Below are 19756 nucleotides of genomic sequence, written 5' to 3'. Positions count from 1 at the left end.
GTTGCCTGTTGGTTGTTGTTTTGGGGGAAGGGAGTGTTCTGGAACAGCAGAGGCTCGGTTACTGTGTTGTTTTCCTTTGTTCTCTCGGCTGCGTGGTCCACAGTACGCCATCTTGTCTTTGTCCTTTGGGCCATGTGGACTGCTACGGCAGCCACCATCTTGGGAGAAGGGGAGTTTCTCTACCATCTTGTCTTTGTCCTCTGGGCCACATGGCCTGCTATGGCGGCCGCCATTTTAGGAGGGGGCTTCTTTGCCACCTTGTTGTCTCTCTGTTCCCAGGAGGAGCACATGACTCAGCGCCTTTGTATCTAGTTGTTATTGCTGTTATCTTGGTTGTTGCTGTTTTATTTTTTCACTTATATCTTCTCACATTCATCTCTCCTGATTGATGAAAGGGGTGGGAAAAACGAGGTCCACTCTCCTGTTAGGATTAAAAAGGTTTAATAAAAGACAATAGGGGACAGATAAAAGCAAAAGGTCAGTGCTGGGTGCTTTGGCATTCAGCCAAAAAGCACACCTGATATGGACAGAGACACCCTTTACATACTCTTCAGCCTAATGCATATTCATAAACAGTTATACATATTCATATTTTTCTCCAAACTATTTTGCATGTTCTGGGAACTGATCCACCTCCTTGGAGCATGTGCAGTCGTCTTTCATTGATTCTGTTATCGCTCCCAGATTGCAGTTTCTGCAGGCGACAGGTGCTGATAGTTGGAGTGTCAGTGGCGGGGTCCGTTCGTGGGATGTTATCCAGTTCAAGCAGACAGTTCAAGCATTCTAATAAAACTATAACAGCTATTTTACTACTATTAAACTCAGCTAGTACTAGAAAGAAAGACCTTAGTCATCATTACACAGCAATTTTTCACAGCAAGGCTACCTCTATAAGAAAAGAATTAAAATAATACACATAGTATCCATTGTAATATTTGTGAAAACCCAACATTATAGTATGTATTTATCACAATTCCTTCTCTTTTCTTTTTTTTTTTTTACAAATCATTTGGCTTGAGCAGTAATTCTTGTTTCTTTATCTCCACCATTCACTCATTTCTCTCACAAATCAACTTTGCTCCTCAAAGGGGTCTTATTATTTTGTCTCTTTAACACCATTGAAGCACGGAATTGACTCCACAACTCAGATAGTTATGAAGTAGGTATGTGTTTATTCCAGCTGGGGTGCATGGGGGGTAGCCCCTCCAAAGACATGCACACCCTCAGCGGCACTTCACTAAGTTCATATTAGGTTACAGATTACATATGCATAAAGTTAGACAAAGCCCCTATACATATTCATTACCTATCCCCGCTTCGTATTATAATGAGTTCAAAGTTCATTTAAATATGCTTGCGCAAGCGCAGTGTCTTCAAATTAATTGTGGGGAAGGGTCCCGATGATTAATTATGACAGGTGCGCATGTTCCCTTGGTCCTTGGTCCTAGTCCAAGCCTGAGAACCAACTCGTACCGGTCTTGGGGTCCAAGGGCGGGATGCTCGGTTACACTTGGTGGTTTCTCTCAATTACTTGGCTCTCCTTTTTTCATCCTCCCCGGTACCAAGTAGGCACATATTCATTAAGAAAATAATAAATGAATCGCAGCTGGCATATCTTAGTAAATCATTATCCAATCTCTGGCTCTCTGAATCAGTTTAAAAATATTATTATTACTATTATCCAGCTTCTAGCTCTTTTACATTAGTAATTTCTATTTTACCCTAAATCACCATGATCTTTTGTGCTGTTCTGGATGTAGCCAATTTTGGGTCCACAGGCATAGTAACTACTTGCATACCTTGGACTACACTGGTGATTAGCCGAATAAAAGAGGGGACCAGGCAAGGAAGAAATATCAAACCAGCTGTTGTGCATAAAAGGAAGAAGCCTAGCTTTTTCCACCATTCTACTCCCAATGCATTATCCCACCAGTTAGTTTTTAGCATTGATTCCCATTTTTGCACCGGTACGTGGGCTATTTTTCTGATATCCTTGGCTATATCTAGGACGGCATCTCCATGATCATTTATTTTTAAACAACAATCAACAATCTGATGTAGTAAATTTTCCACAGACACCCCCTTCTTCAGCTAATAAATAGTCTAAAGCCAACCTATTCTGATAAACTGCAGCTCTTGTTTGCCTTTGTTGATCTGATATCAGCTCTAATGCCCAAGCGGTTTTTTCGTTATTATTTCTACAACTGCTTGGAGTCTTATGATACGATTCAGCATATTGATTGGGGTGCGATATCCCCAACTCCCATCTTGTGCCCAGGTGGCTGGCCCATATGTTTCCTGTATGCGTTCAGGGGGCCGTTCTTTCTCTCCCCATTTTTGAAATCTACCAATCACTGTTCTTTTATTTCTTTTTAAATCCTCATAAACTGGTACTCCTAGTTGATCTCCATCTGGTCCTGGTAGGAGGAAAAATCCTGGTTGTATGATCTCCAGAGTACAACTCCTTTTCCACCGGGGGGGGGAGTTTTGGGTATGCTCTTTTTCCCACATAACCAAAATAAGCTATCTGGTGCTTTCCAATAATCATTTCTCTGTTGATTTATATTTTCCTAGAATTTGGATATTTCTGGGATCCCAAAATAAGGATTCTTGCCTGTATCATTACATTGAAACAGTCTGGTTTCATTATTATACTTACAATTTTTCCCTTTTGGTTTTTTCTGGGCTCAATACAGAGTTGGTTCCTTTGGGATCCACCATGTAAAAGTTCCATTACTAACTTTATACCTCTTACAGGGAGTATTTCCTACTTTGTGAAGAAAATTTTTCCCTGAGCGCCAGAGACATTCTTCTCTTATCACTGTTGAACTCAAAATCCACCCTTCTGGTCAGTTTTCCCCTTTTATATTTGTCCGATTCCACTTAAGGAGTTCAATGGGGCCTAAACTGCTGCCTTTCCATGGCCATTCCTCTGTCATTAAGGCCCCTCCACAAACCCAGCAGTTGGTTATGTTTAGTTCTTTACTTATCCTCTCCCCCAATTCCGCAAACAGGTTTCTCCCAAATCTTGAGATATCTACCTCTTTTTCTAGTTATTGCCTGAGTTTCGTATACAGATCCTGACATGGAGCTGATACAGAGTTGGATTGCTGTGCTGGCTTCGACTTCTTGCTTACTATTTGTTCTTTTACCAAGTCCTGAACTCTACCCTTAAGGGCGAATGTAAAACAAACCCACCTTTCTCCCTTTGGACATTCACTTCCCAACCTATTACCACTCATTCTTAAATTTTCTGCAATCCAATATTTTTTCTTATTTTGCATACAGGTACCTAGTTTGGATGGGTTATAACAGCGGCTGTTGATGTGGGTGTGAGTAACAAGAAAGGAACCTTGGGTTCTTTCCATGTAAAGCATTTGGTAGCACTTGCAACATGATTGTGCTGGCATCCCAGAAGGGAAGAGACAAAAAATGAGTGACAATAGAAGGAAAAATAGAGGTCTGGTATGGCTTATACTCCCACCTCCCATGCCTATGGGGTTGCCACCCATAGCAGGTGTATATGATCTTCTCAGTGGCAAGTACAGTGGCCAATCCTGGTCTTGCCCTCTATCTCTTCATCACTTCCTTTTTGCTATTTTCCAGGCAAATTGCTTTTGACACCTTTTAATTGTAGTTTCCCACTGTTCCTCAGGCACCTCCCACTCAACAGGTACTAGTAATTCCCATCCACAGAGAAAAGTTATTATTTCAGTCCTTTCTAGTTCTACTTGGGCTGGAAATAAATCTGATACCCGGCACTTTCTACAACAAGGGTGCCGTTTTTGTGAACTATAATACCAATTTTTCCCACATCTTATGCATTTACATTTAACCCAGCTAGCATGTCCAGTATGGGGATGTTTCAAACAGGGTATATGGTATGGTACTGATGGAGGTTGTAATATCTCTTCTTTATACAAGTCACAGGCTAAAGCTAAAACATGAGGACCCTCTGCCTGAAAAAGTCTTGAACCTCCGGTTTGGGGTGGAAGTATTCCTCCCCAAGGGTGGTATCGGAGGGTCCTCAAAACTTGTCCAGGTGGCACTTGGAACAACTGATATAAATTTGGCCTTACTTCCCAGTTAGGTGTGATCCTCAGTACATTCTCTGGATCATTTGGGTCTTCCCAGTTCATTACCACCCAGTCTTTGCTTAAGAGTCAACTTGGTATCACCTGGCTTAGAGGTTATAGTCCACTCTTTAGGTTCCTCCACAGGTCCCTTGATCCTGCTGGCGTGGATCCACCCTCTTTCTCTTGTCCGGACCGCTGCCTCGGCTGTCAGTAGTACCTGAAAAGGACCTTCCCATTGTGGAGTTAAAGATTGCTCTTTCCACGTTTTCACCAGCACCCATTCCCCTGGATGGATATTATGGATTTTAAATTCTAAGGGTGTGGTTTGAGGGATTATCCCTTTCAACCTCAAATTTTCAAGTGTTTTTGCAATTGTGGTGACATATTTTCTAACACTTATTTCTCCCATTTCATAAGTAGCAGTTTCATGTTGGGTGGTCAGAAAGGGTAGCCCGAACATCATCTCATAAGGTGACACTCCCAGGTCTGACCTGGGTTGTGTTCGGATTCTCAACAGAGCCAATGGTAAACATTTTACCCAGGACATTTGTGTTTCAATCATCAGTTTTGTTAAAGTTTTTTTTAAAGTCTGGTTCATTCTCTCTACCCTATCCGAACTCTGTGGATGCCACTGGCTATGTAATTCCCATTTTATTCCCAAGGCTTGAGTTATCTGCTGTAATACTCTTGATGTAAAATGTGTCCCCGAGTCTATTCTATTAACCATTCCATACTTGGGAATAATTTGTTCCAAAAGGGTTTTACATACTACATTAGCTGTAGCACTGACAGTAGGGACTGCTTCTACCCAATGAGTCAAATGGTCTACTATTACCAATAGAAACTTCCACCTCTGTACTTGGGGAAGTTCAGTAAAGTTCACTTGGATACTCTGGAATGGTCTCAGAGCTAATTCACAACTCCCTGGGGTCATTTTTCTCATTACTTTTTTATTTACTTTCTGGTGAGTTATACATTTTTCAGTTACTTGTTTTGCCACTCCAAAGACCCCAATACATCCATAATTCCTTAAAAAATGATCACATAATGCCTGAGTACCCCAATGAGTCTTTTGATGCATATTTTCTACTATTTTTCTAGTTAGTGGCTTATTAAGCAACTGCCTCCCATCAGAAAGCCTCCACTTCCCAGACTGATCTTGTTTCCCCCCTATTTTACTTAACTCTTTCTCTTCTGCTTCATTAAACTTTGGGATTTCCAATTCTTCCTTGTCTGGGGTCAAAATTAACATAACTTTTTTGGTCCCATTTTCTGCTGCATTTTTAGCTTCTTGATCTGCTAAATAATTCCCTCTTATTTCTGGGGTCATTCCCCTTTGGTGTCCCTTGACATGCACTATAGCTATTTCTTCAGGTAATTTTAATGCCTCTAAAACCTCTAAAATTAGTCCTTCATGTATCAGTCCCTTTCCTTTTGAATTTAGTAACCCCTTTCTTCCCAAATTTTTCCGAAAGTGTGTACTACTCCAAAGGCATACTTTGAATCAGTATATATGATCCCTTTTTTTTTGCCAAATATTCTAATGCTCTTTTCAGAGCATATAACTCACAAGACTGAGCTGACCAATTTGAAGGTAATTTTCCTTTTTCAATTGTTTGCATATTCCTCCCATCAACTAGGGCATATCCTGACACTCTTTTTCCTTGAATGCATCTAGATGACCCATCTACAAATATTTTTTCTCCTTCTAGGAGGGCCTGTTCTACTAAGTCTTCCCGAATTTTAGTTTGATATTGTATAATTTCTAAACAATTATGTGTTAAATTATCTTTTGGTTCTCTATATAAAAATTTAGCTGGATTCAAACTTTTGTTTATTTCTAGTATCAGGTCATTACCATTTATTAGAATTGCTTCATATTTTAATATTCTGGAATCTGTTAACCACTTTTCAGCTTTTTGATTTGATATATTTCGAACTGCATGAGGGGTACCCACAATGAGCTTACTTCCAAAAGTCAGTTTATGGCTCTCTTTTACTAAAATAGCAGTTGCCGCTATAGCTTGAATACATACTGGCCAGCCATGACTTACAGGGTCTAGTAATTTAGATAAAAAGGCCACTGGCCTTTTTACTCCTCCCCATTCTTGGACTAAAACTCCATGAGCCACTCCACCTTCCACATTCACATACAGGTAAAAGGGTTTTTCCAGTGAAGGTAAACTCAAAGCTGGTACTGAAGCCAGCTTAGACTTCAATTCTTCTAATTTATTGTCATCTTTCTTAGTCCACTCTATATGGTCTCCTCCTGCCAATTTCTCATATAAAACTTTTACTGCTTGAGTATATCCTTCAATCCATAATCTACAGTATCCTAATAATCCAAGTAGTCTTCTTACTTCCTTCTTTGAAGAAGGAGAGGGGAGAGATAAAATCCCTGCAATCCTCTCAGGATTTAGCTTTCAGCTGCCTTTACTTATCAGGTGTCTAAGATACTTTACTTCTGATTCTACAAACTGCAATTTCCCTTTTGACACTCTTAATTCCCTTTCCCCAAGAAAATTCAGAAGTCCTATGGTACCTTCCCTAACTTCAGTTTCCACTTCCCCTGATAATAAAAGATCGTCCACATATTAGATAATCTGTATTCCAGGGGGAGTGGGGAAAGCCTGTAGTATTTCTTCTAAAGCCTGTCCAAACAAACTCGGGGATTCAGTAAATCCTTGTGGTAGTGTTGTCCACCTTAACTGCTGCTTTCTCCCAATAGTCGGATCTTCCCACTCAAAGGCAAAAATATTCTGACTGTCCTCTGCCAAAGGGCAGGCCCAGAAGGCGTCTTTAAGATCCACTACACTAAACCACTGGTGTTGAGCTGGGATTTTACTTAAAAGAGTATAGGGGTTTGGTACTACTGGATAACGTGTCCGAGTCCTCTTCTTAACCTCCCTCAAATCTTGTACCAATCTGTAAGTCCCATCAGACTTCTTTACTGGGAGAATAGGGGTGTTATGAGGGGACGTACAAGGCTCCAATGTCCCATCCTTTATCAATCCTTCTATTACTGGTTTTAATCCTTCTCTACCCTCCAGGGATATAGGGTACTGGTGGACACGTATGGGACAGTCTTCTCTCTCAATCGTGACCCTTATAGGGTCAATATTCAACCCTCCCCCATTTCCTTCTCTAGCCCACACATCTTTGTTAATTTTTCCTTCATCTTCCTGGCCAAGTTTCAGCACTTAAGCTGTCATCTTCCCTTCTTCTGGTATAACCTCTATTCCTAACTGTATTTACAAGTCCCTTCCCAGTAAATTACAACCTGCCCCAGGAACTAATAAGACATCTCCCATCCCTATCCTGGTTTCTTCTTCAATTACTACATTTTTAATTACTGGTACTTTAAATCCTTCTCCTTTTGCTCCTGTTACTTTTATAGTGTCATTACTTATACTACATCCTCTAGGGACATTCACTACACAGGTTCTTTCTGCCCCAGTATCTACTATAAATTCTAATACTTCCTCTTGGGGGCCTACTTTTAAAGTTATCAAGGGCTCTAGATGGTATTTATCCCCCAGAAAATAGAGCCCCTGACTTCCCTATTCTTCTGGGTTTATCTCTTGAAATATTTCCAGGTTCTTCCTTAGATGAGGACATTCTCTTTTATAATGTCCTTCTTTCTCACAATAAAAGCAGGTTTTTCTGGTTTGCTCCTGAGATTTTGGTCGTACTGAGATTCTATTTTTCCCTTTCTCCTTGTCTCTGAAACCCGAATGTTTAGGAATGGTACCTGCGGGCATCAGATTCCTTTGAGAGTTACCCTCACGCATAGCAGCAATTATAATTTTTGTTTCTGCTTTGGCTTTCTCTTCATCTCTCCTTACATAGATCTGTTGGGTTTCTCTTAACAGATCATTTAATGCTTTCTCCTGCCAATCCTCAATCTTTTCTAACTTTCTCCTAATATCTGGCCAGGCATGGGTGACAAAGTTAACTCGCAATAGTCTGCCCTGCTATGCTTTCAGGGTCTATTTCAGAGTACTGTCTCATGTCTTAATCTCTCTAACCACTCCGTGGGAGTTTCTTCCCTTCCTTGTCGCCCATCGAATGCTTTGCTTACATTTTGTCCCCGGGGTGCTGCCTCCGTTATTCCTTTGGTTATTAAATTACGATAATCAATCATATGCCCCCTCCCTGCCTCCTTGTTGTGATTCTAGTTAGGAGGTGCTATTGGCATCTTCTGGTCTCCTGGGGGACCTTGTATATTATCTCTTTCCCAAATTCTCATTCCAGCAGCTCTAATCATCTGCCTCTCTTCTTGGGAAAATATAATATTCATTATTGATTGCATCTCTTCCCAAGTATAAATACTGGGGCCTAAAAATTGATCTAATTGCTCAGCTACACCTATGGGATCTTCTAATAACCCTTTAATCTCCTTAAAATTTCTGACCTCGGAGGAGGTCAGAGGGGCATTTACGAAACCTATGCCCCCTTGTACACCGCCCATGGGCACTTCTCGTAAGGGGAATAAGTTAATTTCTAGATCCCTCCCTTTCTGCTCTTCAATCCCCATAACCTTAGAGGAGACCCTTTTCCTTTGTTTTGGAGTAGTGGCAGGAGAGGGATTATCAAGCTGCCTTTGAGTCCTGACTGAGTTTCTTCTAGTATTCTGATACGGTGCCGCATTATCAAAATTCGGAGCTACAAAAGCAGAAGAGGCAGCTGAGTCCTCCAGGGTCATAGAGTTGGGGCTGGAAGTGGATTGGGGAGCCGGCGGAAACGGAACTACAGTAGATTGCACACTTCCGGTCTCCATGTGCTCTAGGGTGCGGGCCGGGGCTGGGCCGGCTGGCTGCATTACAGGGGGCCTCAGTGCGGATGCAGTAGGATCGGGGGCATGGGTTAGGGAGCCCGGCTGAAGTGGGGTCGCCGCGTGTCTGGGAGCCATAGCATTTAAGCCCAGCGGGTCTCCGGCATGTCTGGCGGCCGGGGGCAGAGCCGCGCCCGCCGGCCCCTGCACGAACGGAGGTGGGAGCGATTCCAAGGGATCCCAACCTTTCCTTTCTTTTTCCTTTGCTCGTTCTGTCTCTGGGGTTTCTGATATCTTAAAGACTTTTATTCCCAAGGGTCCCGTCTCCCCTGTCCAACACGAGGCATATTCCTCCTCTTCTGAATTAATTGGTTCTTTTGAGTTTATAAATCGGTTCAAAGCCTGGCAAATCCAAGCTTCAAAAGACCCATACCTAGGCCAGTAGACATGGTCGGATCTTATTTTTTCCTTTGGCCATTCTATCATACAATACTGAATCATCTTTATCTTCTCTGTACGAGGGTCACTCTCCCAATTAGCTAACTTAATCCCCAGTGGACTATCTTGGGGTATATCTGCTATTATCTTTTTACTCCCTTTTTTTCCTGAATTTATTCTACTTCCTTTTTGTCCCATTTTTTCCTTTTCCTCCCTGGCCTCTTTCTTTGTTCTCACCCACGCCTCTACCTCCTTTATAGCACAAAAAACCTTTCCTGTATATTATATCCACCTCCTTCCAAATACCAGAGTTTAAATTAATCACGTCTTTCCATTCATTCACATTCTCCCACCTTTATTTTCTTATATCATTCATTCTCACTCACAATACAATAATAAAGCAATTTTTACTTTTAACTGATTCCTCACAGATTCTGTGTTTTAAATAAAATGGTAAACTCAAATATGGTACTCCAGTCCCAGATTCTCTTGGGTCTGCTATCCCACACTTCCCGTCCAGAGTACTTTTTCTCTAGTCTTTGTGTGTTTTTACCCGCAATCTGGCAATTTTTCCCTTACTTGGAATTGGGGACTTTTACTCTCGTCCCCTGTCTCCCAGTAGATTTCTACCAGGAAACTCCAGGTTCCTTTTCCCTGGGGGTCCAACCCCTCCCTGGGACCCCGTCCCAGTTACCCCGGGAGATCTTTCACTCCTTTTTCCTTACGCTTTGTCTCCTTCCTGGCCGTGTTTCTCGCAAAACAGCAGAACCGCAGTATCAGAGACTCCTCAGTCGCTTCGCAAGTCTGGAGCCAGCCTGCATCTCACACACACACAGTCAATCCCCTGTATCCGCCCCTTCCCAGAAAATACTCACAATCCGTGTTTTCTGTCTGAATCTTCGTGCACGAAAAATTTGTGGGGCTTCCCTGCCACGGCTTTTTATGGAGCCTTCCCTCTTTCTTTTGCTTTTTTTCGTCCCTTCTTGTTCACGGGATTCCAACCTGCTACCTGCCGGTTCCCACTAGAAGAAACAGTGGGCCACCGAACTCGGCAGGGGTACCCTCCCCCGCTCAGAGTCTCCCAGGGTCTCGGAGGTGAGGCGTTGATCCCGGATGAGGCCGCCCAATTGTGAAAAACGAGGTCCACTCTCCTGTTAGGATTAAAAAGGTTTAATAAAAGACAATAGGGGACAGATAAAAGCAAAAGGTCAGTGCTGGGTGCTTTGGCATTCAGCCAAAAAGCACACCTGGTATGGACAGAGACATCCTTTACATACTCTTCAGCCTAATGCATATTCATAAACAGTTATACATATTCATATTTTTCTCCAAACTATTTTGCATGTTCTGGGAACTGATCCACCTCCTTGAAGTATGTGCAGTCGTCTTTCATTGATTCTGTTATCGCTCCCAGATTGTGGTTTCTGCAGGCGACAGGTGCTGATAGTTGGAGTGTCAGTGGCGGGGTCCGTTCGTGGGATGTTATCCAGTTCAAGCAGACAGTTCAAGCATTCTAATAAAACTATAACAGCTATTTTACTACTATTAAACTCAGCTAGTACTAGAAAGAAAGACCTTAGTCATCATTACACAGCAATTTTTCACAGCAAGGCTACCTCTATAAGAAAAGAATTAAAATAATACACATAGTATTCATTGTAATATTTGTGAAAAGCCGACATTATGATATGTATTTATTACAGGGGAGTGGTTAAAACTAAGGGGAGGTAACTCACTTTGGAGTCTCTGCCCTGTAAATTGTCTTAAACAAAGACAGATATGCATATTGATGTTTATTGTGGACATAATTACTAAAATACCAAAAGTTTACTTGATCATGAGAAATTTTTCACATGCAGTTCTCTTACAGCATTTAAAGTATTCAACTCCATGATAAATAACAAATTGTGGAAGAGAATTTTCTTGTGACTACTGGAGGTTTTAAATGAAATGGTCAGTAACTTTCTACTTTCTATTCCTATCAGATTCTCCTTCCCCCACTGCTGCAAGAACGCTGACGCTGGTTGCCAAGTCTGTGCAGAATTTAGCAAATCTGGTTGAATTTGGAGCTAAGGTGAATATAATTTTACACAGAACAGTCTAGAACATTTCAGTGTTCCTGTTAACAGAAACAGATTTTGTCTGCATTATTCTTATGCAAATCCTGATGTGTGACCTGGGTGTCTTATCAGCAAGGAGGCTTTATTCCCACAATTTTTTCTATCCTCCTTAGTTGGAGCTCAACAGGGTATTGATTTAACCTACAGCAGTAGCATAAAGTATGGCTGATTTGGAAAGAGGAGTCAATAATTTCAGAATGAGTCATCTAGAAACTTATGTGAATTATTTGGTACTTACCATAAAGATTTTCAATCTGGTAGTATGAACAACAGCAGTGACATGTTAAAATAACTGATAAATTAATGGCCATGCTAGTAGGTATTATAAAGTGATGTAACCATATTTTTATGCTATGAGAACAGATAAACTCAGACATTCATTTCAAAAACAACAGTGGAAGTATGTGGACTCTTTTTTTCTGTCTGTCAATGACAAAAAGGGTAGCAGTCATACTCTAGTATTCATAGAATCATAGAATATCTTAAGTTGGAAGAGATCCACAATGGTCATCAAGTCCAACTCCCTGCTCCTCGCAGGACTACCTGAAAGTAAATCATATGACTAAGGGCATCACCCATATTGTCCTTGAACTGATAGGCTTGGTGCCGTGACTGCTTCTTTGGGGAGGCTGTTCCAGTGACTGACCACCCTCTCAGTTAAGAATCTTTTCCTAATGTCCAGTCTGAACTACCTATGATGCAACTTCATTCCATTTTCTCATGTCCTATTGCTAGTCACCAGAGATATCAGCATCTCCCTCTCCACTGTCCCCCTTGAGGAAGTTGTAGACTATGATGAGCTCACCCCTCAGCCTTTTCTAAGCTGAACAAACCAAGTGACCTCAGCCGCTCTTGCCCTCAAGGTCTTTCAATGTCTTGGTTACCCTCCTCTGGACATGCTCTAATAGTTTGATGTCCTTTTTATATTGAGGCACCCAAAACTGCACGCAGTACTTGAAGTGGGACCACACCAGTGCAGAGGAGGGCGGGACAATCATCTCCCTTGACTGGCTGGTGATGGTCTGCCTGATGCACCCCAGGACATGATTGTCCCTCCTGGCTGCCAGGGCACTGCTGGCTCATATTCAACTTGCCATCCATCAGGACCCCAGGTCCCTTTCTGTGGGACTACTCTCCAGCCTCTTGTCTCCCAATTTGTATGCATAGCCAGGATTACCCCATCCCAGGTAGAGAATCCAGCACTTGCCCTTGTTAAATTTCATATGGTTGGTGATTGCCCAGCTCTCTAGTCTATCCAGATCACTCTGTAAGGCCTCTCTACCCTTGATAGAGTCCACAACTCCTCCTACTTTATCATCACCAAACTTAATGTACGTTTGATTCCTGTATCCAAATCATTTATAAAAACATTAAAGACCACTGGCCCTGAAACTGAGCTCTGGGGAACCTCACTGATGACTGGCTGCCAGCCTGATTTTACTATAACCTCATTTACTATGATCCTTTGAGCCTGGCCCATTAGCCAATTGCTCACCTAATGAATTATGGACTTTTCTAGCTGTATGCTGGACATTTTATCCAGAAAAATACTGTGAGAGACAGTATCAAAAGCTTTGGTAAAATCCAAAACCACCACATCTACTGGCTTCCCCTAGTCAAAGAGATGAGTGTTGGAGTTGGGAAAGTGGGAAAGGAGAGGCAGGCAGCCATTCCTCCACAAAGAAAACATCTATATGATGGTAAAGTGAGTAAATTTTCTTTAGGAATATCCATATCAAAAAGATAACTGAGAAATGCTAGAGTAGAAATCTGTGATTAGAAAGAATCTATTCAAGAAGCATGTATCATTTGCCTGAAGTAGATAATGGGATCCTTTTTGCATTTCCACTGATTTTTTCATGTCAAAATGGGGAGACATCTTTCAGTAATATTGCCATGTCTCTGTACAGAACCTTGAAATACATTCCACATCCATATTCTTTATATACTATATGTAATAATTCACTTTCAAATTGAGACCAATTAGGACTAAACTTCCAGCCTGGATATAGAGTATTTTAATTTGGAAACATATTAACAACTACCAACCTCTGGCTTACACACACACACACACACACACACACTTTTTCTTTACTTATTCTTTACTTACTTATTCTTTACTTATTCTTTACTTATTCTTTACTTATTCTTTACTTATTCTTATTCTTTAGACTGGTGTTTTCTGTTGGTACAGCATTTTGAAAAACCCCTTTTATTTGTACTTGTTTTCATACTGCTTGACATAATTTTGTAAATCAGTTGTATAAGTTGCCCTAAAACGCCTCAGCTTTTACTAAACTTTCTATTGCATCACAAAAAGAATGCCAGCAACAGTTGGCCTGTTCTTGTTACCAAGTTACAGCATGGTTGAACAATAAAAATCTGTTGACTTAAGCATAATGAAAGAAAGAAATTTCAGGCTGCCATTATAATGCCATTTGTCTGACACTCGCAACTTGGAATGTAAGCGTTAATGAAAGAACAAGAAGGAGGGCAATTATATCCTGATGTTGATGCCTCTGATTTTGGTTGTTACCTCTGAAAGTTTTTTCTTCATTATATAGCTGCAATGAAAAGTCCATTTTCAGTATTTCAGAAATGTAAAATTTCATGCCACAATGCATTTATAAACAATTTCAGAATCCATCTGGAGCACAAAAAAGTGTAATCTTTTGTTCACCAGTCATTATAAATTCACTTGAAAAAGATGACACATTTGTTTTGCAGTGTCATTTGTCTCTGATTACAATATGTTCACTTCAGGTATAACCATTAAATCGGTATCAATTTGTTCTAATAAATACTTTTAAAAATTACTAGGAGCCCTATATGGAGGGGGTAAATCCATTCATCAAGAGTAACAAACATCGCATGATCATGTTCTTAGATGAACTTGGGGTAAGTGGTTTAAAAAGAAAAATTGCAAGTTGTATAGCAACATTGTGAGTTAAAATTCTTTCTCATCCTTGTTAACTAGTTCAAAAATGCATCAGCTTCCCCACAATTTTGAATGCTTGTTATTGAAATATTTTTCTTGTACATGTTTAGGAACTGCAGATTGCTGGCCTGTCACACAGAATTAAAACCAATCAAATGTCCTGTTAGAAAGTACTGTTGTAGACATGAGATCTATTTGAGCTTCTCCCCAAGGATTAGGGCTTTCAGACAAAAATTCCAATCTTAAAAAAAAAATTAAAATAAAGAAAATCTTATGTGTTATTTGTCATATGATTTTGACCTGAGATTGAAAATTTGAAGTTTTTTAAAATATTGTGTTCTATTTTAGTTATACATTACCAAATGTCTCACTGCATGAATTCTGGATATTGTAATTTAAAAGAAAATAATAGTTGCAGTTCAATTTGAAACCATTACTATTTTGTGAATGAAGCTATAATTAGTTAGGAGCTTGTGTATGTGTATGTGTATATGTTTAAACCAATAATTTGTTGAAAAAAATATGAAAGAAATATGCCTAGCTTATTACTCCTGAATTAATCCATTAAAAGTGACCTAGAAAACAACTCAGACTATTTTGATAATCTATAAGAATTACTGTTTTGAAGTGTGTCATTCAGATAGATTGCCATATGTCACCTTTTCATGGTTAAATGGCAACTTCTGCAGATTATGATGCACCCACTGTTGTTTTTCTTTGAAGGGCAGATTATGCATGAGGACTTGGGAAATGGTTGGGTTTTAAAATAACTGATTCATTTACTGTTTTAATTACATTATTTTACTAGTGGATTTACTGACTTGCTAGTTTGGGGATTTTTTGGTGCCTATTTTTGCTGTTGCTATTGCCTGATTTAAATTAAAAAAAAAAAACAACAAAACAAATATCTAATGGATGGATCCCCTTTACCTGGGGGGAAGATGTGATAATCTCTTTTTCTCAGTATCTTTCTAGACAGCTCGGAGACAGCATATCAGCGTCAAACCCTCCTAGTAGGAATAGGAATTGCTGTATATTTAGTAATCTCTCTATGTGAAATGTGTAACCATAATTTAATTGTCTTCATAAAATAAATGATTCTGGGGAGGAGGAAATAAATAATTTGTATTAGATAACATGGACAGAAGACTTAATTGTGAAGAAAAACATTGCGGTACTTGCTTGCAGTGTCAAAACAACTGTTGGCGGGTGTGTATTTAATTTCTTTTATGCCTGACTACTCACCATTCTAAGTCTGTTCTCATAATTTTTGTTAAAGAATGTTCCTGAGCTTCCAGACACTACAGATTGCACTAGAACTGATTTATCTCGCTATCTGGCAGCCTTGCATGAGATGTGTGTGGCACATTCAGATGAACTTCGGACACTCAGCAATGAGCGAGGTGTAATGCAGGTAAACTATAATGACTAACAAAAATCACACATGCAGATAGCATGTCTAGAGTTATTGTTTAACATCGTGATTCCTTTGTAATTTTTTCTCTCCAGCAGTATGAGTGATAAATATGTACATTTCACCAGGAGATTGCTAGTTGTAAAGGTAAAGAAGCTCAAAAATATGAACTAAGTATTTATACAACAAAGCCAAAGATGTTTTAAAGCAGGGGGTTGGGGATTTTTTTGGTTGTTTCTTTTTGGTATTTTGGTTTTTCTCTTTTGGGGATTTTGGGAGTTTGTTTGTTTGTTTGGGGGGATTGGGTTTTTTTGGGTTTTTTTTGGTTTTTTGTTGGTTTTTTGTTTGTTTTGGAGGGTTTTTTTTGTTTTGGGGTGGGGTTTTTTTGTGTTTTTTGTTTGTTTTTTGTTTTGTTTTGTTTCTTTTTTTTTGTCGTTTTTTGTTTTGTTTACTTTCCAGGTGAAGTTTTTAGTTTCTAAGGGAAGGAAGCCTAAACTCAAGTAATTACTGTCTCCTGGTAGTCTCTAGTTTTAGGATCTAGCTCTTCTAATTGAGAACTAAACAGCTAAATTTACTTGCCTTAGCTTTCTATCACTACTTCATTTCTGCTTCCTGATTTATTACATTTGTAAACAGTTATGGCAGACTTCTCTAGTAAATGCTATAAATGAGTGTTCTGTTCCAACTATTAAACTTGTTTATAGCTTTTATGAAAACTTATTTTTAAGACTAAAAAAATCTGCATGACTTCATGCATTGTCTCAAAAAGTAATATACTTGCCTATAGTCTGCTAATTATCATGAACTTCAAGTTGCCAATCCTACTTATTACACAGTAATATGTTTTGGTATGCTTGACTAGTATACTGTGCTGTGCAGGAGATAATTTAAGTACTGTTCCTTTTTTAATGCCAATGATTTGGGGCAAGGGGCAGTTGTACGATAGAAAGCCTTTTGGTTTAGAGATGGTCTTCCCTAAATGTAATCAGTATCAGCTCAAACTATTTATTGCCTCATGTTGAAGAGATAGTTTTTAATAGTTCTTAATTTAATTGCTTCAAAATAACTTCTTGTAGTCAGATTTCTTATTATTGTCATGGTTTAAAGACTGAGCTTCCTATATCCTGACTCTTTGAAAGTCTTAATTTAAACCCAAATAGATGATAAATTGATATTTCATCTCAGCAGATGTTAACCAAATAATGTATATTTGGCAGTAATGTTTTTTTTAAAATAAGGGTATTACTGGGAACTCTTATGGCAAGTTTGCAAATGGTGAAAATATATTTGTATCAATTAGCTTTGGCAAAAGAAAGCTTGAGGAATTAAAAATGAGATAATGCTACATTATAGCAATTAAAAACTAATCTAGTTAATTGACTACTACAAATTGCTTCTTCAGTGGCATGTGAGAGGAAAAAATCGATCATGTTCAAGTTCATAATTCACAGCTACTTCTAGTCTTGACAAAGCAAAACTGATGTCTAGACTGGCAAGTCAGGATAGTAGAAGTTTTCAGTATTAAATATGTATTGCTTACAGATAAGGGATAGAATTTCTTTCACAAGGCCTGCATCTGAAGCACTTAATGGTCATAAATCACACACTGTTTTTTCAATGTACTTATATTTCTTCTTCAGAGGAATAATTTATCCTCATGGGTTTCCATAAAGAAAACTCTTGAATCTTTTTCCTTTTTTTCTCCTATAAGTGCCCTAATGTTCAGCATCAACCTGTTGTAGTTGAACACAGTTCTACTATAATGAAAAAATTATTGAACTCCTTACAATGCATTAGCATTACAATTTCTCAGCCTGTTTTGTATGTTCAGTTGCATTTGTTCAAGTTTAATGACCAGGTTTTCAGAAAGTTAGAGGGTGCTTCTGCTTGTGCAGAAGTGAATTGTATTATCATCTTTTTTTTCACTGGCATTTTTTTCATGTTCTTGGCCCAGTTCTGCACTTTCACATGGGGAAAATACCTGAGAATGGATTTTTGGTTTACAGATTGTTTTTAACAGATAGAACTGTTTTATTTTCAAACTCTCAGGTTAAGTTGGCAAGACTAAATGGATTTCCATGGTTGCAGATAAATTGCTTATTGCTGTGTTACAGTTGCCTTTTTAAGTAATGTCTTAGTGACTGTGAAACTGGAGCTGGGAGGAGGGGGTGTGGATTTAAATATATTTTAAAGTACCTAATTCTAAGTCTGGTAGGTTAATGTTGAAGATGCTTCTCAAGCAAGACGGGTGTTGTTTTTTTTCTAGTTGCTAATGTAGGGTTGTACTGGGGTTTTTTGTTGTTTGTTTTTTTTTGTATTTTTTTCTACAGCATGTTCTTAAGAAGCTGTTGGCTATTACAGAACTGCTTCAACAAAAACAACATCAGTATTCACTGTCTAATAACATCAGGTAGCAGCCTTCTATCTGAATTCTGCATGGATCCAGCATATCTAACATGGCAACTCAAACAAGTATCACTTTTTTTACTCTTGCCAAAAATAGCACACCCTGTCACATTTCCAGTGATGTGTGAACTATGCAAAAAAGAAAACAAAGATTCTGTTAGCGAATGATTGAACCAGCAGCTCTTTAAACTATCTGTGCAGGATATTTGCACTTTTTTTCCACTTGGAACCTGTTTTTACAGCCTCTGAGCCTTGGTGTACAGTTTATCTTCTGCAAAGAAAATGCTGTGACTGTCTTGAACTTTGAAAATTATTTTCAATGCCTGCAATTGCCAAAGTTTTTCTGTCTTGTTGGAAAAGAGTTACCAACTGAAAAGGAAAGATATGCATTGTTTTGACAGCTACATGTAACTGCATAACATTTCTTACTGTAATTTCTGAGTGGATACAATTATTATGACTGACTTTTTCAACCACTTGAACATGTATTTTCAATTTCTAGAGTTTGATGGTTATGGTAAGAACCACATCTTTCCTGTATACTTTTTATACCATGCTGTTTCTCTTGCTGGAATCATGTCAAAAGAATATGCAGAATAGATCTTGTCAGCTTTATTCTTTAATGTGCCACTGATTCAGTCTAAATTATTTTTTCATCTAGGACTGTGTATCCATTCAGGTAAATCACAATGCTTTTGTAAAATGTTTACAAAAGTGAACAATTAGAATTTGGTAGATTTTTTATCACTGTATCAGACATGCATGCATCCATTAAAACATTTTGTAAAATATATATTGTTTGGTCTTGTGTGTAATGTAAGGCTACCATGAATGTTATTTGTAAACCTGAAAAATAAGTTTTTAAAATAATCAAGCTGCCAATAGACTCTCTATAGAAACGAACTTTGTGTTCAACTAATAGGACACAGTAAAAATTAAATTTGGACAACAGATATGGTTGGCTATTTATCTACTGCATATAAAATGCATTGATAAAACTGACTGCAGGTAAATCTCATAGTTGCATTTAGGTATGTATATTTAAAAAATTGACACCACTACATATTTCCTAAAATAGTATATGAAAATAATGTTGGAGTTTACCCCTCACCGGCAGCTTAGGTACCACACAGCTACTTGCTCAAATGCCACCCCACTCCCACCCCCCAAAAAAAAAAAAAGGGCAGGACAGGAGAAAATAGGAAAAGCAAAAGCAAGAGAACTCGGGGGCTGAGAAAGATGAAGAAAACCAGAACAAGTGATGCAGACGTAATTACTCATCACCTTCCAGAAGCAGACTGATGTTCAGCATATCCCCGAACAGCTACCTCCCCATTTCCCCCCAAAAAAGAAACCCACATCACTCCCCTTGAATTCTATTGCTGAGCATGACATTATATGGAATGGAATGGAATGGAATGGAATGGATATCCCTTCGGCCACTTCAGGTCAGCTGTCCCATCTGTGTCTGTTAGGGAAACTGGACTCATCTCACATTTAGTCAAGGAGTTACAGTCATACTGATGCCTTAAATTGCTAGAAAAATTTTTAGACGCAGACACACAGTATGGGATAGGGGTTTTACCTTGG

The 19756-nt window shown here is 39.1% G+C and overlaps 1 long non-coding RNA gene across 3 annotated transcripts in view; it reads left to right on the top strand.

Moving 5' to 3' along the window:
- LOC146425639 (uncharacterized) overlaps positions 1-18959 on the top strand; it is a 48508-nt gene extending 29549 nt beyond the window's left edge. The window contains exons 3-7 of one of the 3 annotated variants that reach the window (XR_014846524.1): positions 11274-11362; positions 14229-14306; positions 15626-15760; positions 15859-15907; positions 18091-18959. This is a non-coding gene — a long non-coding RNA (uncharacterized LOC146425639). Of the gene's footprint in view, positions 1-11273; positions 11363-14228; positions 14307-15625; positions 15761-15855; positions 15908-18090 lie in introns of all 3 variants that reach the window. The other 2 variants (XR_014846522.1, XR_014846523.1) reach the window with 2 other exon arrangements.
- The last annotated feature ends 797 nt before the right edge of the window (positions 18960-19756 follow it).

The sequence above is a fragment of the Lichenostomus cassidix genome, chromosome W, assembly GCF_008360975.1.
Source record: "Lichenostomus cassidix isolate B80296 chromosome W, HeHo_3.0, whole genome shotgun sequence".
Lineage (NCBI taxonomy): Eukaryota > Metazoa > Chordata > Aves > Passeriformes > Meliphagidae > Lichenostomus > Lichenostomus cassidix.
The sequence above is the reverse complement of the archived record's forward strand: the minus strand, read 5'-3'. Positions and strand labels throughout refer to the sequence as shown.